Source organism: Stigmatopora nigra, unplaced genomic scaffold, assembly GCF_051989575.1.
Source record: "Stigmatopora nigra isolate UIUO_SnigA unplaced genomic scaffold, RoL_Snig_1.1 HiC_scaffold_34, whole genome shotgun sequence".
NCBI lineage: Eukaryota > Metazoa > Chordata > Actinopteri > Syngnathiformes > Syngnathidae > Stigmatopora > Stigmatopora nigra.
The window spans coordinates 152,540-172,879 of record NW_027551613.1 but is presented as its reverse complement, the minus strand read 5'-3'; positions in this window follow the sequence as shown (position 1 = coordinate 172,879).

Genomic DNA, 20,340 nt, shown 5'->3' with positions numbered 1-20,340 from the left:
TGCACTACACCTTTTGTACTCCACCTCCTTCATTTGTATTGACGCCTACCATTTTTATGACTTGTCTTATCTCTAATAAAACCACCGTTGAAGCAACTTTTCAGCGGGAAACAGCCTTGAGGAGCTTGGAGAGTAGTCACACTCTCAGGCCTCTGATTTGTCCACTCCCCCGCCTCTGCAGACGCGGGCTTTAAGTTTCATTCCATCCGCATCAGTGTGTGTTCCTGTGTTCGAGTTTATTTAAGTGTTGGCTGGTAGCTCCAACATTCTGGTGCCCGAAACCCGGTAGGTTTCGCATCCTGATTTTGGATCGCGAATAATTAATCCAAAAATCTGACGTCAGCTGTCTCCCCATTGGGGAGAAGGGTGATCGATTCTCCGCTGTTCAGAAGAAGGAAGCGAATCCATCCCACCGGACACAGAGCACATCTGAGCGGTAAGGCACTTTTAAAATTAATTTGTAGAATCCAATCCAGTATTGAGACCCTGTCTTTCTAGAGAAGAAAGATGCTCCGTGTGTCGGAGAAAAATGTTTCTTTACCGCTCCCCGTAAGTTAGGGGAAACGTTCTCGGGATTTGAGAAGTTAGGTAAATTAAACGGGAGATCAAGTAAGGATCTCGAGATTTCTGGTTTGAGTTCTAATGCGTGAATCACCAGACAAAGAGGAGGAGGTCGCAACTCTCCGCCAGGGACTCCGAGGATTGCGTTAAAGATATAGAAAAAATATTATTACACTGTGCCAAGAGAATGAAAGCTCAAAATAAAGAATATATATATATATATATATATATATATATATATTCTTTATTTTGAGCTTTGAGCAAGTTTTCTATTTATTATTCTATATATATATATATATATATATATATATATATATATATATATATATATATATATATATATATATATATATATATATATATATATATATATATATATATATATATATATATATATATATATATATATATAGAATAATAAATATAAAACTTGCAAGTAATCTCCCTAAGGAGAAATTTAAACCACAGCACTTGTGACACCCTCGTAAATCACGTCGTTTGCCGCGCAAAATAAGAGTATAAATGACTATCTAGGCGGGAAAATAAGATAGTAAATTAAACGGGACGTCCCTAGAGAAGGTGAGTAAACACTAAATAAAAACTAATGAATACATTATAAGAATAACGGAATATATCAATATAATTTTTGAATAAGCAAAAATCTTCAAACAAAAGAAAAGTTGCAAAAATGGGTTTAACAAACAGCAAAGAACTCTCAACCGACATGAAGTTTATGCTGAAGCATTTTCCTGATAATTGCACATATATGAAAGAATGGAGGAAGAATAAAGACAAAGAGTGGGATGGGAGACTGTTGGAGGAGCCATTACAGGCCATAAAGCGTAAATTACAAGTCGAGAAGGCTATTGAAAGAGGAAAAAAAGAGAAGATATGTAAAGAACTTCAAGATATTCAAGTTTGGATCGGTCAAGCCCAATTAAGACAGAAACAAAAAATTATGAAGAAAATTAAACAAGCTGAACGAAAAACAAGTATGGCAGCTTTGATTAATATTAGGCCCCACGAAGAGACACTGGCCCCCTCCAGTGCACTCACTTCGGACAGGCTGTGCCAGGCACCTTTTACGAGCCAAGGGCACAAAGAGGGAGGGGGACCTGAGATGCACACACAAGAACAACATCTCAAGTTACAAAGGGCCTCTTACAATCCACACGATGAAGAAGGAGGGGTGAGCCAGAGTCCACAGGTGCCGCTGCAGAACCAGCAGGAGTAATCAAAATGCAGACAAGAGCACAAAGAGAAAAAATGGGAGGAGGACAACTCTATCCTCCCTTGATAGCATTTCAAGGACCTTACACTGGCCCACAGCCATGGGCACCACCAAGCCAAATGTATCCCATGGTTGAAGTTGCAAACCCACACTTCCAAGTGAATGGAGATCGTGATCAAACCATTCTCGTCCACCGTCCATGGACCGAGTCTGAATGTACTGAAGCATGAAAGGGACTGGGATACCCAATAAAAAACCCAACTGAATGGTCCAATAATTTTGAACAGCTAAGGCAAAGTTTTCACCTGAATGGAGCTGAGACAAGAAAAGCGTTCACCATGAGTCTGGGACACAACTGGGCAAGAGTGAGAGGAAACTTCGATGAAAAAAACAACCAAGGAAAAATTCACCCCCATGATTCACCAGACCTAACGATGCTAGTAGAAAGAGTCCTGAGTCGAGTTCGAGAGACGTGGCGCCCAACACCATGTTATGACAAAATTAGAGCCACAAGACAGGAACAAGGAGAAGGAATTCATAAATTCAGAGCAAGATTTGAAGAAGTGTTCAAAGCCCACAGTGGGATAACGGAAGACCAAAATGAGCAAGGGGCGTACCAAGCCCAACTGAGACAAGGGTTCCTGGAAGGCCTCCAGCCCCACATCAAAGGGTTCGTGCAGAAGTACTGTGTCACATACCGAACCATGCCAATGAACCAACTCATGGAGTGGGCGATTCATGCTGAGGAGAGACACTGCCAAAAACAGGTAAGTTCAGGAGTTAACGCTCTGACCCAAGCCATGGCCTCATCGGTGGACGAAGAGTCATCAGAAGTATACTACCAACGAGGACATGGAAGAGTAAGTGGCCGAGGAAGACACGGCCGACCAAGAAGAAGAAGCCCAGATGACAAGTGTTTCAAGTGTCAAGAGAGAGGACATTTTGCTCGAGACTGCAAAAATACACACAGGTGGAACCAGAGACCCCCACCGTTCAACCCTGAAAATCAATATCAAGAATGACGCCAGAAGAAATGGAAGTCTAACACAGAAGAGGAAACTGAAGAAAGCGTTTGGTAGGACGAAGAAACCCCCTGCTCGCCAGTAGAAGTGTTAGACTTAACCGAAATCATGTCCACCCTCTGGGAGAGAGATAGCAAACCATACTACACCTTACTGGTGGGACAAAGTCAAACACCAGTAAGATTCTTATGCGACACTGGAGCAGATAAATCAGTCATCAAAGACAAAGTGCCAGGATTGATACCAGGAAAGGAGTGGATCACTGTGATAGGAGCAGGAGGACACATGGAGCTATTGAAGAAGTCGAAGAAAACAAAAATAACTGATGAAAATGGACAAAATCATGAAGCAAAATTTGTCCTGAGTAAAAACTGTCCTGTGAACCTCATGGGAAGAGATCTACTCCGTAAACTGGGAATCAGCCTTATCCCCACAGACGATGGTATGAAACCAGTACACAGATGGGAGGAAGCGGAAATCCAAATAGTTGAAGATCAAGAGGAACCTCATACGTTCTACTCCCTAGATTTAGCAACACAAGGGCCCTCATCCGTAATCCGACAGTTAAAATCCAAAGTCGAAAATATTAATGGCCAAACACAAACCCACTGGCCACTACACAACACCATGAAATTTGGATAAGCCAGACCAGAATTTGTTAAACACTTCGAGCGACTGGGACCCCAACTAGTCCGACTGGAGTACCTGTATTCCACAGCAGAGGGAGATGCAGCCACTTCGGTGGACTTGCCGCCACAAGCGAAAAAACTACTACAGTTTGAGATAACACCTCATGTGTCCATAAAGAGAAAACACCACAGGTCCTGGAAAGACCTAGGACGCATGGTGCAATTTTTGAAGACCAGAAACGAGGAGTCGTGGTCACATCAGACTCCCACAGTCAGCGTACTAACAAACACCCCATATGGAACAGTGACAAGACAGAAGCTGAAGTGGATGACCCAAGCAAGTCCGAAGACGCATTTAACTGCATGACAAGACTACATACTACTACAAGCTGAAGATTTCCCTACAGTACCGAGTTCACTGTGGTCCAAATCAAAAGCAGATGTAGGAAAAATGACCACAGCAAGAGAAGTAAGAATTGAGCCCAAGACATCATTTCGACCACGGGCTAAACAATACCCCCTTAAACCAGATGCTATAAATGGCATCAGACCAGTAATTAAAGAAATGCTCGAAGCAGGCATTCTAATTGAAAGTCCATCAAGCGAATGTAACACACCTATCTTTCCCGTGAAGAAAACGGAGACGGGAACGTGGAGATTGGTCCAAGACCTAAGACGGGTCAATGAAGCAGTGAAGTCCAGAGCACCCTGCGTACCCGACCCACACATACTGTTGAACGAGTTAAAGCCAAATCAGAAATTCTTTACAGTAATTGACCTAAGCAATGCATTTTTTCTCTATACCATTACACAAAACAGCACAAGACTGGTTTGGTTTCACATTCGAAGGAACCAAATACACATACACAAGGCTGCCACAGGGATTCTGCGACAGCCCCACAATATTCTCACAAGAGATTGCAGCATGTATAAATCAGCATGAACACAGACACCACACAGATCCTAGTATATGTAGACGATATACTGATAGCCAGCCCCACCGAAGAGGAAAACAAAGAGGAAGCAATCAGATTATTCAAACATCGAGAGCAAACTGGGAACAAGGCGTCGCTGAAGAAACTGCAGTACTGTCAGGAGTCAGTCATCTTCTTGGGACACTGAGTCTCACAGAAAGGAAGGGAACTAACGGATGGAAGACGAGAAGCCATCCAGCAATGTCCGAAACCACAGACGAAAAAACAAATGATGGCCTTCTTAGGCCTAACTAACTACTGCAGGAGTTGGATTCCAAATTATGCAGAACTAACTCAGCCACTTCTAGACATGATCTATGCCACTGAGATGACAATGAGATACCCAGTGACATGGACTGAAGAAGGAAACCGAACATTCATGGAAGTGAAGCAACACATCTTGGAATCAGGAGTCCTAGCATTTCCTGACTATGAAAAACCATTCACCCAAACAGTGACTTGCAAAGGAGCGTTCATGACATCAGTGTTACTACAACCACATGGAACAAAGATTAAACCAGTAGCGTTCTACCCAAAACGACTGGACCCAGTTGCAGCTGCCCTACCCCCGTAAGTACGAGCAGTGTGCGCAGCAGCATTAGCGGTCCAGATGACAGCTGAACTTTTACTGTTCCATCCACTCACACTCCAAGTCCCCCATGAAGTGGATCTACTGATAACACAAACCAAAATGTCGTTCCTGTCACCAGCAAGACACCTGGCCGTAACAGCCACATTGTTATCGCAACCCCATCTCACGATTAAGCGATGCAATACCTTGAACCCAGCAACGTTAATACAAACTGAAGAAGACGGAGATCCACACCAATGTGATGAAAGAACCAGTGAAAGCTGTAAACCAAGACCAGATCTAAAAGACACTCCAATTCCAGACAGCACTTATGTATACGTAGATGGATCCGCATCCAAATCAGAACAAGGAAAAAATCAAGTAGGATTTGCAGTCGTCACAGACAACAAAGTCTTATGTGCAGAAAAATTGCCATCTAATCTCTCAGCGCAAGATGCAGAAATTATAGCATTGACAAAGGCGTGCACATTGTTTAAAGGTAGGAAGGTCACGATTTATACAGACAGCCAATATGCACACTCCACTCTACATGTATTTGCTGCACAATGGATTAGAAGAGGGATGAAAACATCCACAGGCAAATCAGTAGAGCATGCCGAACTGCTGAAACAATTACTTAATGCAGTACTACTTCCCAGCCACATAGCTGTATGCAAATGTAAGGCACATAGTAACAGCAGCGACAGAATTAGTAGAGGAAATACTAGAGCAGATACAGCAGCTAAAGGAGCAGCGGAAGGGAACAAGCACAGCCTCTTCGTGGCCCCTTCCATTCAACCAGACCTCTGGGCGAATGTGCTTCGTCAGGCGCGCACCCCACGACTCGGACCATCGGCCCGGTCAGGGAGCTGGCGCCACCGAGACCCTGGAGTCTCCCCCCCTCACCTTTTTGAGATGGGGGGCCTGGTATCCGGCACTGGCCTCCCGCCTCCTCCTCCTTGCCGGAGATGTCGAAACGAACCCGGGACCTGACGGAGATTGCCACCACTGCCACCGTCCGATCCGTCGCGGCCAACCTCCGCTCCATTGCTCCGCCCCTTCCTGCCCCGCCCTATGCCACAAACAGTCGGCCTGCAGCGGCCTCTCCCGGCGGTTGCAGACCGGCCCTTGGAGGTGCGTGGCCCACGGAGGCCAACCTCCCGGCCCTCCCCCTTCGGGAGGGCGGATTTGTTGCTCCTGCAACAAGGCACTCAAGACTGGGATCCGCTTCCTTGCATGCGCGGAAACCAGTTGTGGAGCGATGACCCACCGCGGAAGGCGCTGCCGTGGAGACACCCCCGAGGCGTCCCCATGGAGATGCCCACTGCACAGGCCCCGAATCGAGACAGTCGCCGGCCGCGTTGCGGCCGGCCTTGCAGTCCAACCCCTGTCTGACTCCCAGCACAAAGTGAAATGCACCGGCTGCCAGCGTACCATCGCCAAGACGACCCAGCCCCTCACCTGTCGAGTCTGCAGAGCCCCCTACCACCGGTCCTGCTCAGGCGCTACCCGTGATGCTGCGGCAACTATGAGGCCATCTGACACCTGGTCCTGCCCACAATGTGCCACCACCCCGACACCGGTTACCTCCCAACCCCAACCCAACCCCACAAACCCCCTCCTACCCTTCCCAAAACCAAAGACGGACATCCCCGACGTAGCCAAGAGATCCACGCTGCGCATCTTGCAGTGGAATGCTGACGGCGTGAAGACAAAGTCTGCCGAGCTGGAAAAGCGGATGGTCGAAGGCAAGTACGACATTTGCTTGATCCAGGAAAGCAAGCTGCGGGCCAAAGACTCCGCCCCGACCTTCCCGGGGTATGCTGTCGTCCGTGCCGACCGCCCCAAAGACCAACCCGGGGGCGGACTCATGACCCTGATCAAAGACGACCTCTCCTTCATGAACCTGGGCGCCTCCCTGCGGGGCCTCCTGGAGTCGTCCACGATCAAGGTACGTGTGACCCGGCACCGCTGGCTGACGGTGCACAACCTCTACGCACCCCCATGCCGAGATCCGGGACCAAATTCCGAACTGGACCTCACCTGGATCGGGGCGAACACCGACGTGATCATCGGCGGTGACCTAAACGCCCACTCCGGCCTCTGGGACCACAACCAGCCAAGCGACAAGCGTGGGGCCGACATCGAGGACTGGCTGCTGAGGAACTCCATCACACTCCTTAACAACGGGTCGGCAACAAGGGTGAACCGAAGCACCGGCGGGCTTAGTACACCCGACCTCACCTTTGCCCACCCGCGGCTCGCCAACCATGCCGAATGGACTGTTGATGAGGACCTTGGATCCGACCACCTACCCCTGTCCATCTCAGTGGCCTGTGTCGTCCGCCCGTCATGCCCGCCCCTACCAACGGCACGGTGGAACCACAAAGACGTCGACTGGGCAACCTTCACTCAAGACGTAGAAGATGCAGTACTGAGTTTTGGAACCAACACGCCCCCGCCGCTGTCCAACCGCCTCTCCCGCTTCACGACCCTGTTGAAGGAGGTGGGGAAGCGCGTCGTTGGCAAATCCCGGAGAGGCAAGACGAGCAATACCTGGATGTCGGCTGACGTGAGATCTGCTATCAAAGACCGCAATCGCCTACGTCGCTCCATAAGCACCCACAGAGAAGACTGGCTGGCCGCTTGCAGGAAAGTGAACTCACTCACCCGGTCGGCCAAGGAAGCAAAGTGGGCTGCCCTATTGGAGGAGCTGGAGTTCAACCCGGACACCAGCAAAACGTGGCGTTTGATCCGCTCTCTCAGCGGATCACCCGATGACTGCGCGCTCACTGAGTCCTTGCAACACAACGGCCGCCTCTACACCACCAATGTGGGGAAAGCCGATGTTTTTGCAAAGCACTATGCCGCAGTGTGCAGACTCTCCTTCTCCAAAGAAGAACGACACCGCATCCGAGAAGCGAAGCAACGGCTGGATGCCCCATCAGCTGACGGCGAGAGCTGCGCGGATTTCAGCGAGCGGGAGCTCAAAACTGCGATCCATCAGATGCGACCGACGGGCGCCCCAGGTCCGGACGATATCCCCCCATCCTTCATCAAGGCGCTGGGACCTGCGGCCAGGCGGGAACTCCTGGGAATCTTCAATGAATCCTTCAGATCCGGTTCCTGCCCGCAGGCATGGAGAGAGGCAACCATCCTACCTCTCAGGAAGACTGGCAAACCTGCCAGTGACATCTCTTCCTATCGTCCAATCAGCCTGACCTCGTGCGTGGTGAAGACCCTCGAGAGAATCATCCACAACCGAGTGTACTACGAGGCAGAAACCGGAGGTTGGATCTGCAGAGAGCAGGCGGGCTTCCGCAAACTGAGGAGCTGCGAAGACCAGATCCTCCACGTCACGCAGACCATTAGCGACGGCTTCCAACGGAAAAAACCGCTCCGCGGTGTGATGGCCCTGCTGGACTACAGCAAAGCCTACGACCGTGTCTGGAAGGAGGATCTCCTCCTGACGGCGCTGGACGTAGGCATGCCAGCCCAAACTGCCCGGTGGTTAAAGAGCTTCCTCTCCGACCGCCGAGCCAGGGTCCTAATAAACGGGGAGCGGGGAAAGTCCGTCCCACTGCGCCAAGGTCTCCCCCAAGGCTCTGTCCTTGCACCCCTCCTCTTCGTGTTATACATCAACAACCTCCGAAGAGTCATCCCAGCAGGGGTCGACATCGCGCTTTATGCCGACGATGTTGCCCTGCTGGCACAGAGTACACGCAAGGAAGACGCTGAGGCGGCGATCCAGAACGCAGTCGGAGCTGTCTGTGAGTGGAGCTGCAAAAAGAAGATGAAGTTGAACGCCTCGAAGAGTGAGGTCACTTTCTTCTCAACCGACCCAAGGGAGGCTTCCTGGACCCCGTCCGTCAATGTGGGAACAACGAGCCTGCGCTTCAACCCCACCCCCAAATTCCTTGGGGTAAAGCTCGACAGGTGCCTGAGTTTCGGGCCACACGTGAAGGCCGTCACTAAGACAGTGGCTTCCAGAAACCGCATCCTTGCCTCTCTGACCACAAAAGACTGGGGTTGGCAGAAAAACAGCCTACGCTCTGTCCACCTCGCCCTTCAGCGGAGCGTCATGGACTATGCCGCCCCAGCATGGCAACCCTTCCTGTCGCGGTCTCGACTCGACGACCTTGGTCGCGCCCAGAACAGTGCCCTGCGCATCGTGACGGGCCAACTGAGGACTACACCAGTCGAGGCGCTGCAGCTAGAAGCGGGCGTGTGCTCCTACTCCTCGCGAGTAAACCAACTAGCAGCCATCTCCTTTGAAAAAGCCCTCCGCCTTCCTCCTGATCACCCTCGGCACGAACTTGCTACTAAGACAGTCGTGCACCGTCTCCAGCGTTCCAGCTGGCGCAAGACCGCGTCGGGAACTATGTCCGCCCTCCCCCCCGCCCTGTCCAACCAACGAGAGGTCCTCCCGCCCCCCATCGAGTGCCCATGGGTGAACGACACCGACCTCTGGACGGTCTCTGCAACCCTTGGGAGTGCCACAAAACTCGATCCCCTGCCAGTCCTTTGGGAACGTGCCATCTCCGCCATCCGTGCAGTCGCACCAGAGGTCACCATCTACACCGACGGCTCTGCTACCGATGGAACAAGGGCCGGCGGGGTGGCAATGATCGTCACCACTGGAGATCCGGCAGACCCAATCACCACGCACTCAAAGCCGATGCGTGGGGCCCCTTTCACGTCCTCCTTCGAGGAAGAGAAGGCGGCCATGACGATGGCCCTGCAATGGCTAACTGACACGGACATAGCTGGTGACGTCGCAGTGTGCTCGGACAGTCAATCACTACTGACTGCCATCGCCAGCCACTCGGCTGACACCGGCGAAATCCGTCGTCTGCTGAACCAGCGCAGGGCTCGGACAGCCCTCCTGTGGACCCCAGGTCACTGCGGGTTGCCTGGGAACGAGATGGCAGATGCCCTAGCGAAGGAAGCCGCCTCCTCCAAGGTCGACGAGCCACGACCAATCTCATTCGCCCCAGCCAAGGCAGCCATCAGACGACTAATTCGCGACAATCCACCTAGACCGGATCATCGCGCAGCGGTCGTCTACCCAAAATATAACTGGCGCCTAGACTGTGCGCGCGTGAAGAACCGGAGCGACGCGGTTCTCATCGCCCGCCTCCGCTCGGGCCACCACCCAAGCCTGAGAGCTTACCGTCACCTTCTCAACCCCACCCTCGACCCAACCTGCCCCCTCTGCCGGGAAGAGACGCAAGACCATGAACATTGGCTCCAGCGTTGCCCCGGCCTTTCTTCCCTCCGCCTCCAGATCTTCGGTGTCGCCTCACCCCCCCTGGACGTGCTGGTGACTGAGCCGTCGAAGGTGCTAGCGCTAGCCAGGCGTACCCTATGTTAGGGCCACCTGGGCGCTGCCTCTACAACAACAACAACAACAAAGGAGCAGCACAAACACTGAGTGCTCAGTATACACAACAACAACATGAGTCAATCCCAAAAACAGTATTAATTGAAATGCAAAACATTGCACCACAGAATGAAAAAGATGCATGGATACTCAAAGGCACAGAACAGTCTGCGGACGGCCTATATACAATAAAAGGCCTACCCTGCTTGCCAAAAAAATTATTCCAAATGGTAGCAAAATTGAGCCATGGAAAGTCTCATGTCTCAACAAGGGGGATGATAGACATGGTACAGCGTGTTTTCCATGTGACAACAGGTCTAAATACCTATTTTAAAATTTTTTGTAGAGACTGTTTAACTTGCTGCAAACATAATGTGCAAGGTAACCTCAGACCCAAACGAGGCCAATGCCCAAAAGGTACCTACCCATTTGAAATTATACACATGGATTTCATTGAATTATCCAGAAGCAACCAGTATAAATACTGTTTAGTCTTGATTGACTCATTCTCGAAATGGACTGAAATAGTCCCCTCAAAAACACCAGACGCATTGACGGTGGCTAAAGCCATCTGTAAACACATAATCCCAGAACATGGGATCCCCAGAATCATCTGGAGCGACAATGGAACTCATTTTGTAAACAGCATAATGCAATACATAGCAAACCACCTAGGAATAAGTCTAAAAAATCACTGCTCGTACCATCCGCAAAGCGCGGGACTGGTAGAGAGAACAAATGGTACAATAGAACTAAGGCTTAAAAAAACCATGGAAGAAACAAAAAAACCATGGCCAGAATGCTTACCACTGGTCAAAACATATATGAGAATTGTACCAACTAGCTCAGGATTAACACCTTTTGAGATAGTTCATGGAAGACCATTCCAACTTCCCCTATGGGAAGGTGAACCATGGCAAGAGACTAAGGGCGAGGCAGATCCACTCACAGAGTGGATGGTAAAAATGTTTAGAGAAAAACTTGTCCAAAATACATGTAAGCTGCCGTTATCCCCTTTGTCTCCCCTACAGGAGGTGGTGAAGCCTGGTGACCAGATCCTGATTCGAGTCATAAAAAGGAAATCCTGGTCCTCGCCATGTTGGGAAGGCCCATTCGTGGTTCAACTCACCACCCCCACCGCAGTAAAGATTGCCGAGAGGTCGACGTGGATTCACCAATCCCAAGTCAAAATAGTTCGAGACATCGGCAACCCTGAGTAGATTGCAAATCGGACGGTACCAAAACCCTTGTCCGCGAAGGAATCATCTGACGTCTGCTCACCTGCCCCAAACACCCCCCCTAACCTAACCTTGACCTCTCACAGTTTTTACACCCTCACACAGAAGCCAAAATGAAAGCCACTGCCACCCTCATCACTGTGACTATCAGTGGCAGCATGGGTGTGGCTGAGTGCACCGCCCCCAGACATTCGAGTTGAAAAACGAGACGATGCCGTGCTACTGTCACAGAGGAAAGTGAAGTGGTATGAAAAGAACAATCCAAAGAATCATTTTGAAGAAAATATGTGGTATAATTTCATGGTATTTCAGAAAAAAATAACTGGTGTGAAAGAAAGTTGTTATTTGTGTAGTCGTATGCCTTATTCCACATGTACCCCACCAGTGTATCCCAAGCCAATCAACCCCTATACCTATAATGCCTACACACCTCTATGGTATCCCGACATACTGAGATCACAGTGTCTAGAAGGTGCATTTAGATCTGTAGTTCCCGAGGTTGATGCCACTGTACCACCTTTAACAGGTAGAAAATTCACAAGGCTTTTGAACTATGATTGGACAGATCTAGTTATGTTAAGCAACGTCCCATACCCAAGTGATTTTACGGCTGTGTGTTTCGCTAGTAATATGACATTCTGGGGTAAGTCCAGACCAGTAGGAGAAGTCCCCATGAAATTCTGTAGGGATATACTTACCCCGTGCAGACGAGACACCACTAACAAAGCCAGGTTCAATGCCACAGGAGTACCCATGGGTGCCACCTGCAGGGACTATTACACTCTCCCTGATGTAATGGGCACTGATCCCCAAGATGATGGGTATTGGATGTGTGGGCATACAGTGTATTTGGGTTTGCCCACAGTATGGAATGGTCGCTGTGCAATGGTGCAGATGGTTCAAGATGCATTCCTTTTAAGGGGAGTGAAAATACCAGTAAGATATAAGAGATTTATACCTGTACAATTTAAACCACATGATTCAATTTGGGGTAGTAATGTCCCTGATGATCACAAATTATGGTCCACCTCCGAGAAAGTCATATTGTCACTACTTCCACAGATTGGAGTGGGTAAAGTTATGCTCCGTGTAGAACCATTGAATTATCGGATGGGATTGTTCATTAACCAAACTATCAAAGCCCTACAAGGTATAGCAGAGGAATTAAAAGCCTTTAGAGAAATGGAGTTGCAAGACCGCATGGTCCTAGATTTGATAACAGCCAAGGATGGAGGTGTGTGTGCCATAGTTGGAGAACACTGTTGCACCTTCATCCCAGATGAAACCGGTGACGAAGGTAACATAACTCGTGCCATAGCTGAAATGAAAGCCTTAGCCAACACCATGGCCCAAGATCACTCAGCCATAGGTGCATCACTGTGGTCGTGGTTGACAACCGGATCATGGTTCTCTATTCTGATTAAATTTGCAACTCCCTTTTTTGCGGTTTTAATTCTATTCTGCATCTTTTCAATGTGTGTAATCCCTTGTATGAAAGTTATGATTCAAAAAAATATCCAGCACACGCTGGTAGCTTACAGTGACATACAGTTTCACAGCATGACAAACCTTGCCGGAGATTCTAGCACTCTTCCAAAGTGTGATGAATCCCCGGATGTCGAGTCGTCTGGGTAAATGTACTTGTCTTGACTTAAAAAATTGTGTTCGCTCATTAAGGGGGACGCAGAGGAATTTTCCTCAAGTACCCCTGAGTAAACTTGAGTTTTTCGCCTCTGCCTTGACAAGTGATTTAGTTATTTTTCATACCCTGTTGAGTGACTATTAATGATATTTGTATTCTAAAACCTGCAAAGGAGGGATATAGATTGATGAAAATGAAAATTCTTTCAAAGTAACTTCAGGGGGGATATGTGAAATATATTTGCATGCATATATATATAATCTTGCACCCATTTCACTATGATATATTAAAGGTTACTAGAATAGAATATTAATTTACACCTATTGGTTAAAATGTGCACTAAACCTTTTGTACTCCACGTCCTGCATTTGTATTGACGCCTCCCATTTTTATGACTTGTCTTATCTCTAATAAAACCACAGTTGAAGCAACTTTTCAGCGGGAAACAGCCTTGAGGAGCTTGGAGAGTAGTCACACTATCGGGCCTCTGATTTGTCCACTCCCCCGCTTCTGCAGACGCGGCCTATAACTTTCATTCCATCCGCATCAGTGTGTGTTCCTGTGTTCGAGTTTATTTAAGTGTTGGCTGGTAGCCCCAACACTGGGAAATACCCCTAGAACCATCCTGGATCTTTATTTTTAGACAGAATAGTGAAAATACATCCACCTACACAATCAACACTAACTCTGGGTAAAAGCACAAACCAGAACTGACTGGGCTTGGTTTTACTACAACCACCATGCAAAATAAAGTGCCCAAATGGAGGTCATTTATTCGGGCATAGAAGAACTTCTGAACATCCCCAGATGATAATTTTTCTACAGAATAGTCAAAACATCAACCCCATTCCTATTGGACACACGTTACGGGTGTAGACACAAACCAGAACCGACTGGGCCTGGTTCTAATACAACCACTATTTTTGTCGCAAAATGCATGTTTTTGACACTATTTATGGTGGGAAATCGTCTCAGAACATCCCTGGATCTTTATTCTTACAGAGAATAGTGAAAATACATCCACCCACACAATCGACACTGATTGTGGGTAAAGCACCAACCAGAACCGACTGGGCCTGGTTCTAAACAACCACTTGTAAATAAAGTGCCCAAATTGAGGTCATTGATTCGGGCATAACAGAATTTCTGAACATCCCTAGAATATTATTTTTATAAAGAATAATCAAAAATACATCCCCATCATCATTGGACACAATTTCTGGGTAAAAACACGAACCAGAACCGACTGGGCCTGGTTTTAATACAACCACTACTTGAACCGCAAAATGCCTGTTTTGGACACTGTTTGTGGTGGGAAATAGCTCCAGAACCATCCTGGATCATTATTGTTATACAAAATAGTGAAAATACATCCACTCACACAATAAACACAAATTCTGGGTAAAAGCACCAACCAAAACCGACTGGGCCTGTTTCTAAACCACCACTTGTAAATAAAGTGACCAAATGAAAGTAATTCATTCGGGCATAACAGAACTTCTGAACATCGCTAGATGATTACTTCTATACAGAATAGTCAAGTATACATCCCCATCATAATTGGACACAAGTTTCGTATACAAACACCCACCAGAACCGACTGGACCCTGTTATAATGCAACCACTATTTTGTATCGCCTGTTTTGGACACTGTTTATGGTGGGTGATAGCTCCAGAATCACCTAGAATGATGCCAATGAATGACTTACTTGAAATGGACGATTTTTTGGTCCGGGACCAATGAAAGTAGAACAAGAATTAGCAAGGGCTTTATAGTCTTGGTCTGTTAATAGAGTCAGGGACTTAACTAAGACAAAGTCAGGGACTTTTAGTCTTTGTCTGTTCAGAGATATTGGGTTAATCACAAAGTGGATATCAATTTCGGGTAATTTAGAAAATAATTGTTGTTTAAACTATTAAGTAGGTGATTAATATGGGTGAGAACGCAACAAAAGGGATGGGTTTATTGTCAGACTGCAAAAGGAAATCGGAGAGTTACCGGGACGAGATATCATGGTCCAGCTTGGGCTAAGCCTAGTGGCCACCCAAAATGGCTTCCAACCCAGGGAATTACAGACCAAAAATATCTTCCACTTGACCACATCTAACAGCTTCTACGTTTTCGACATTGTCGGGAATGATTCTGCCAAGGTAGCTGAAAGTCTAAGAGAACAGTCTGAAGATATCTGCCCAGCAGCACCAGGACAGGAACAACAAACATGGCCATGACATGTCACCCTGAAGTTCATGGGAGACCGGACGACAAGTGGTTAAACCAATTCTCACAGTTGCCCACTCAACGAATCATAATTAACCACGTATATGCAACTGACCTAATGGACAACCCATTGCCCCCTGGACACATTGCCTATGGGGATGGATCATCATCAAAAACCCTGGATGGAGAAAAACACAACGTATATGCCGTGGTGACTCAAAAAGACAACCTCAAGACAGGACGACTCCCTGGCGACTGGTCCGCACAAGCCGCAGGAATAGTGGCACTGACAGAGGCATGTAGACTATTCCTAGAACAAGACGTGACGGTGGAAAGACACAGCCCAATCCCTGCTGAATTCCTAAGAGAAATGCAAAATCATGCCCCAGAAAAAGAGAAACTGCAATGGGAAACAAAAGGAGCCACTCAACACAAGAACGGACTCTATGCAGTAGAAAACAAGCCATGCGTGACACGATCATTGTTTGAAGTAATTGCCAAATTGAGCCATGTGAGGAGCCATGTCTCAACAGGAGGGATGATCAGTACAGTACAACAAACAATGCATGTTCCCAGAGGTCTCCAAACTTACTTCAATTTTTTGGGCAGAAACTGTCTGAACTGCTGTAGACACGACTCTCAAGGCAACGAACGACCCAAGCATGGAACAAGGCAAACAGGAACATATCCCTTCGAGCTTCTGAACATGGATTTCATCAAACTGAACCAAAGTGCTGGACTCGTCGAACAAACCATTAGAACAGTAAAACTCAGACTCAGAAAAAACATGGAAGACCAACCACAGCTATGGGCCAACCGACAGAACGAAGAACTCGCCAACCTCACCTACAACTGTATTCTGGGTAATTTGAGAGAATCCTTCCAGCAAAGCTCGACCGCCTACATACCATGGTCGCAGTACCATTAGCGGCTACAGTCAATACCGCAACGTATGTCCAGTGCAACAACCGAACAGACTGTTATCCATCCTGTTTCAACTTCAGCGGACCGGATCCGAAGACCCCTTTAGACCAACTTCACGTCACCAGGTGTGCCGAGATCAGACACATTCCTTCCCAATCATGGACAGTACTGGACCAAATATGGTGGCTCTGCGAAAGGCAAGTGTATATGATCATCCCCACCAATACAACTGGGCTCTGTGTCCCTACATCTGCATCCGACCACACGTACGTTCTAACAGCAGACTCGATTCCAACTGTCGACGCCAACCCACATCTACCCACCAGGCGTCAACGACGGAGCTTTGATTTCTTCCCCCATGATTCAGTTTGGGGCTCCGATGTCCCCCTCTAATACAAACAATGGTCAGTCTCCTCCAAAATCATGATGGCGGTGTTCCCCAGGGTAGGAACAGCGAAGAACACCCTACGTCTGGAAACCATTGACTACAGATTCCAGGCCCGACACTAATCAATTACTTGTTGCCCTGCAAATGACTGAAACGTATCTGTCCAAAGTCTTAGGGACAACTGTCAGTTTTGCCTGTATTTAAGACACACTCACTGGTCATTCGACTAGAGTTGCAGTAACATCGCAGTGAACAGGACCCCACTGTAGGAACTCTCACTGTCCACTTTGCAGTCTGGTAATACATATTTTCTATTTAAATTTATCTCACTCTTTCTTAGCCTGCTCCTGAAGTTGTATTTTCAGACCTAACAAACATTTCAGTTTTTTTGCCCTAATGTGCGTTTCATGTGCTGAAAATCACGTTTTGGCCAGGTATCATAGTTTTCACTATAACTTAACCTAACCCTAACCCTAACCCTAACTTCCATCACTTAGAATGATATCAAATGAAAAACCTACTTAATTTGGACGATTATACACTATATACACAGTAACTATGTGTCACTGACAGTTTGTTTCGCAGCGGGGGAACATTTCAGTTTTTATTGCCTTAATGTGCATTTCATGCGCTGAAAATCACGTTTTGGCCAAGTATCATAGTTTTCACTATAACTTAATTTCTAGCACTTAGAATGATGCAAAATGAAAAACTTACTTGAATTGGACAATTATACACTATATACACAGTAACTATGTGCCTCTGACAGTTTGTTTCGTAGCAGGGGAAATTTCAGTTTTTATTGCCTTAACGTGCGTTTCATGCGCTGAAAATCACGTTTTGGCCAAGTATCATAGTTTTCACTATAACTTAATTTCTAGCACTTAGAATGATGCTAAATGCAATACTTACTTGAATTGGATGATTTTACACTATAGACACAGTAACTATGTGCCTCTGGCAGTTTGTTTCGCAGCAGGGAACATTTCAGTTTTTATTGCCTTAACGTGCGTTTCATGCGCTGAAAATCACGTTTTGGCCAAGTATCACAATTTTCACTATAACTTAATTTCTATCACTTAGAATGATGCCAAATGAAAAACTTACTTGAATTGGACAATTATACACTATATACACAGTAACTATGTGTCTCTGACAGTTTGTTTCGCAGCAGGGGAACATTTCAGTTTTTATTGCCTTAACGTGCGTTTCATGCGCTGAAAATCACGTTTTGGCCAAGTATCATAGTTTTCACTATAACTTAATTTCTATCACTTAGAATGATGCTAAATTCAAAACTTACTTGAATTGGACGATTTTACACTATATACACAGTAACTATGTGCCTCTGACAGTTTGTTTCGCAGCAGGGGAACATTTCAGTTTTTATTGCCTTAACGTGCGTTTCATGCGCTGAAAATCACGTTTTGGCCAAGTATCATAGTTTTCACTATAACTTAATTTCTATCACTTAGAATGATGCTAAATTATTAGGTTCATTAATAATTACCTTCGTCCGTAATTATCAATAACTGCAGGAAGACATCTTATTCAATTATTGACATTTAATTAAATAGAAATGGATACAACAGATAAAAGCCTCCGAAGGGGAGAGTCAGCAAGTGTCACCTTACAACTTCCGAACGTCTCACCGAATAGACGTTTTCGTCCCACTCTTATGGTCATGAATCAAAACAAGTTACAGAGTTGTTGATCATTCCATCACGTATGAGTAAAAACAACATCTGGGACTACAATAACAATCAAAGTTTTTTACTAATAACAAAAACAGGAGACTAGACCTAACAACATTTAGATTAGAGTAATTATACAACCTCCTTGACCTAATGAATCATATAATATAATCATAATCATATAATGGTTACATACAGAAAAACCCGAAGTGCACGGTTACATAACGATAACAACATTCTTGTTATTGGCCGAATAGCCCTGGCCTCGTCACCAAGGGCCCACCAAATCTCAAGGACCCAGATTGGGTGGATTGTTTTTATAACCATCCTGGAACAGGCCGTCCAGGTTAAAGATGACTTGGCAATACTCGTGACCTCGCAACACTTTTGAAAACAGAAAGAGAATGATTTAACATAGTAATTAATTAATACAGAGAATAGAAAGAGAATGATTTAATAAAGAAATGAATTAATATAACTATTATAATAGTAAAACAGAATAAACCCAACATTCCCCCGTTTTTATAATATGTATGTTATTAGTCATTTCTTAGTAATCACTAAATGGTAATGTCGGGTGCCTGTGATTTTTCCCGCCTACTCCTTACTCCCATGGCTGGTCTGAAAGAGAAAGAACATAATTATATTCGTCCAATTGGTCCTCGGATTTACCGTACTCCTGGACCTCACTGCTTTCCCCAAACCGTCCCATAAGATACAACTCATGTACTTTAGAATTTGTAGGGGCAATTGCAGTATTTATAAGTCGGCTTAGCAAGGAGCGCAAACAGGGGATAATACAGCACCCACACAATGTTAGGATAGCGGTTATTGTGCCAATAGTCACCATGAAGGATGTAGCCAAATCTTTATATTTTCCAAAGGTCTTATCCCACCAATCTGACAATGCGGACGTATCTACTCCAGAATGCTCTTGCATATTGCGGTTCAGTGTTTGCAGGCCAGTAAAGGCCCTGGTGAGAGATCCACTGGGTGACGTGTTGTTCGGTATGAAGGTGCAACATTCTTTTCCAAACATTGCACACACGCCCCCTGTTTCAGCAAGGATCATATCCAGCGCTATGCGATCCTGGAACGCCATCAGACTGGTAGCTGCCAGTTGCTCCTTTATGGCCACAAATCCCTGTTCAGTATAATTTCCGAGTTTTTGGACATTGTAATGTAAGTAATTTATTCTATCCACATTTTGTTTGGGGTGATTAGAAGGAAGATAGACTCCCAACCTGCTGCGATCTGATTAGCCAGCTTATACTCATCTGGTACGCCCCGGGGGATGCCAATCGCATCAATGTATGTTGGATCTCCTTCCCTCCATGCCTCTCGACGATGTCGGGAGGGACGACCCTTCAGCATCTCCGAATTTTGAGCCGCCAATTGTATCTCCTCCACTGTGGATGGAAAAACAGACACTGGTAAGAGCAGTGAGACCAAAGCACATAGTCCTGCCGCGTTTTGACAGGAATCGTATATTTTATCTCCACCACACAACCACCACAGGTCAGATCGTGATATTAGGGGTGCAGTTGTTTTTAGAACGCCGGCACACCACGTCTCATTTATCGCCCCCAGCTTCAGACCATGCCCTGTAAGGTTTAAGCAGGAAAAATGATTAAAGGCAACATGTTTTGAAAATGTGGGTATCTCCTTTTCACCTTTTGTAACAGAGTATACCTTATTCCACTTCTCACAATTGGGACTTACATCTTTTTTTGTCATTACCTCTGTTACACAATCAAAAGTAATCTGCGCGGGTATTATTCGTAAAAGAGGCCGAGGCCCCATACATGCTACACAAGATTGATTTATAGCGCCAACTGTACTTCCCATTAGCAGTAACTAATTAT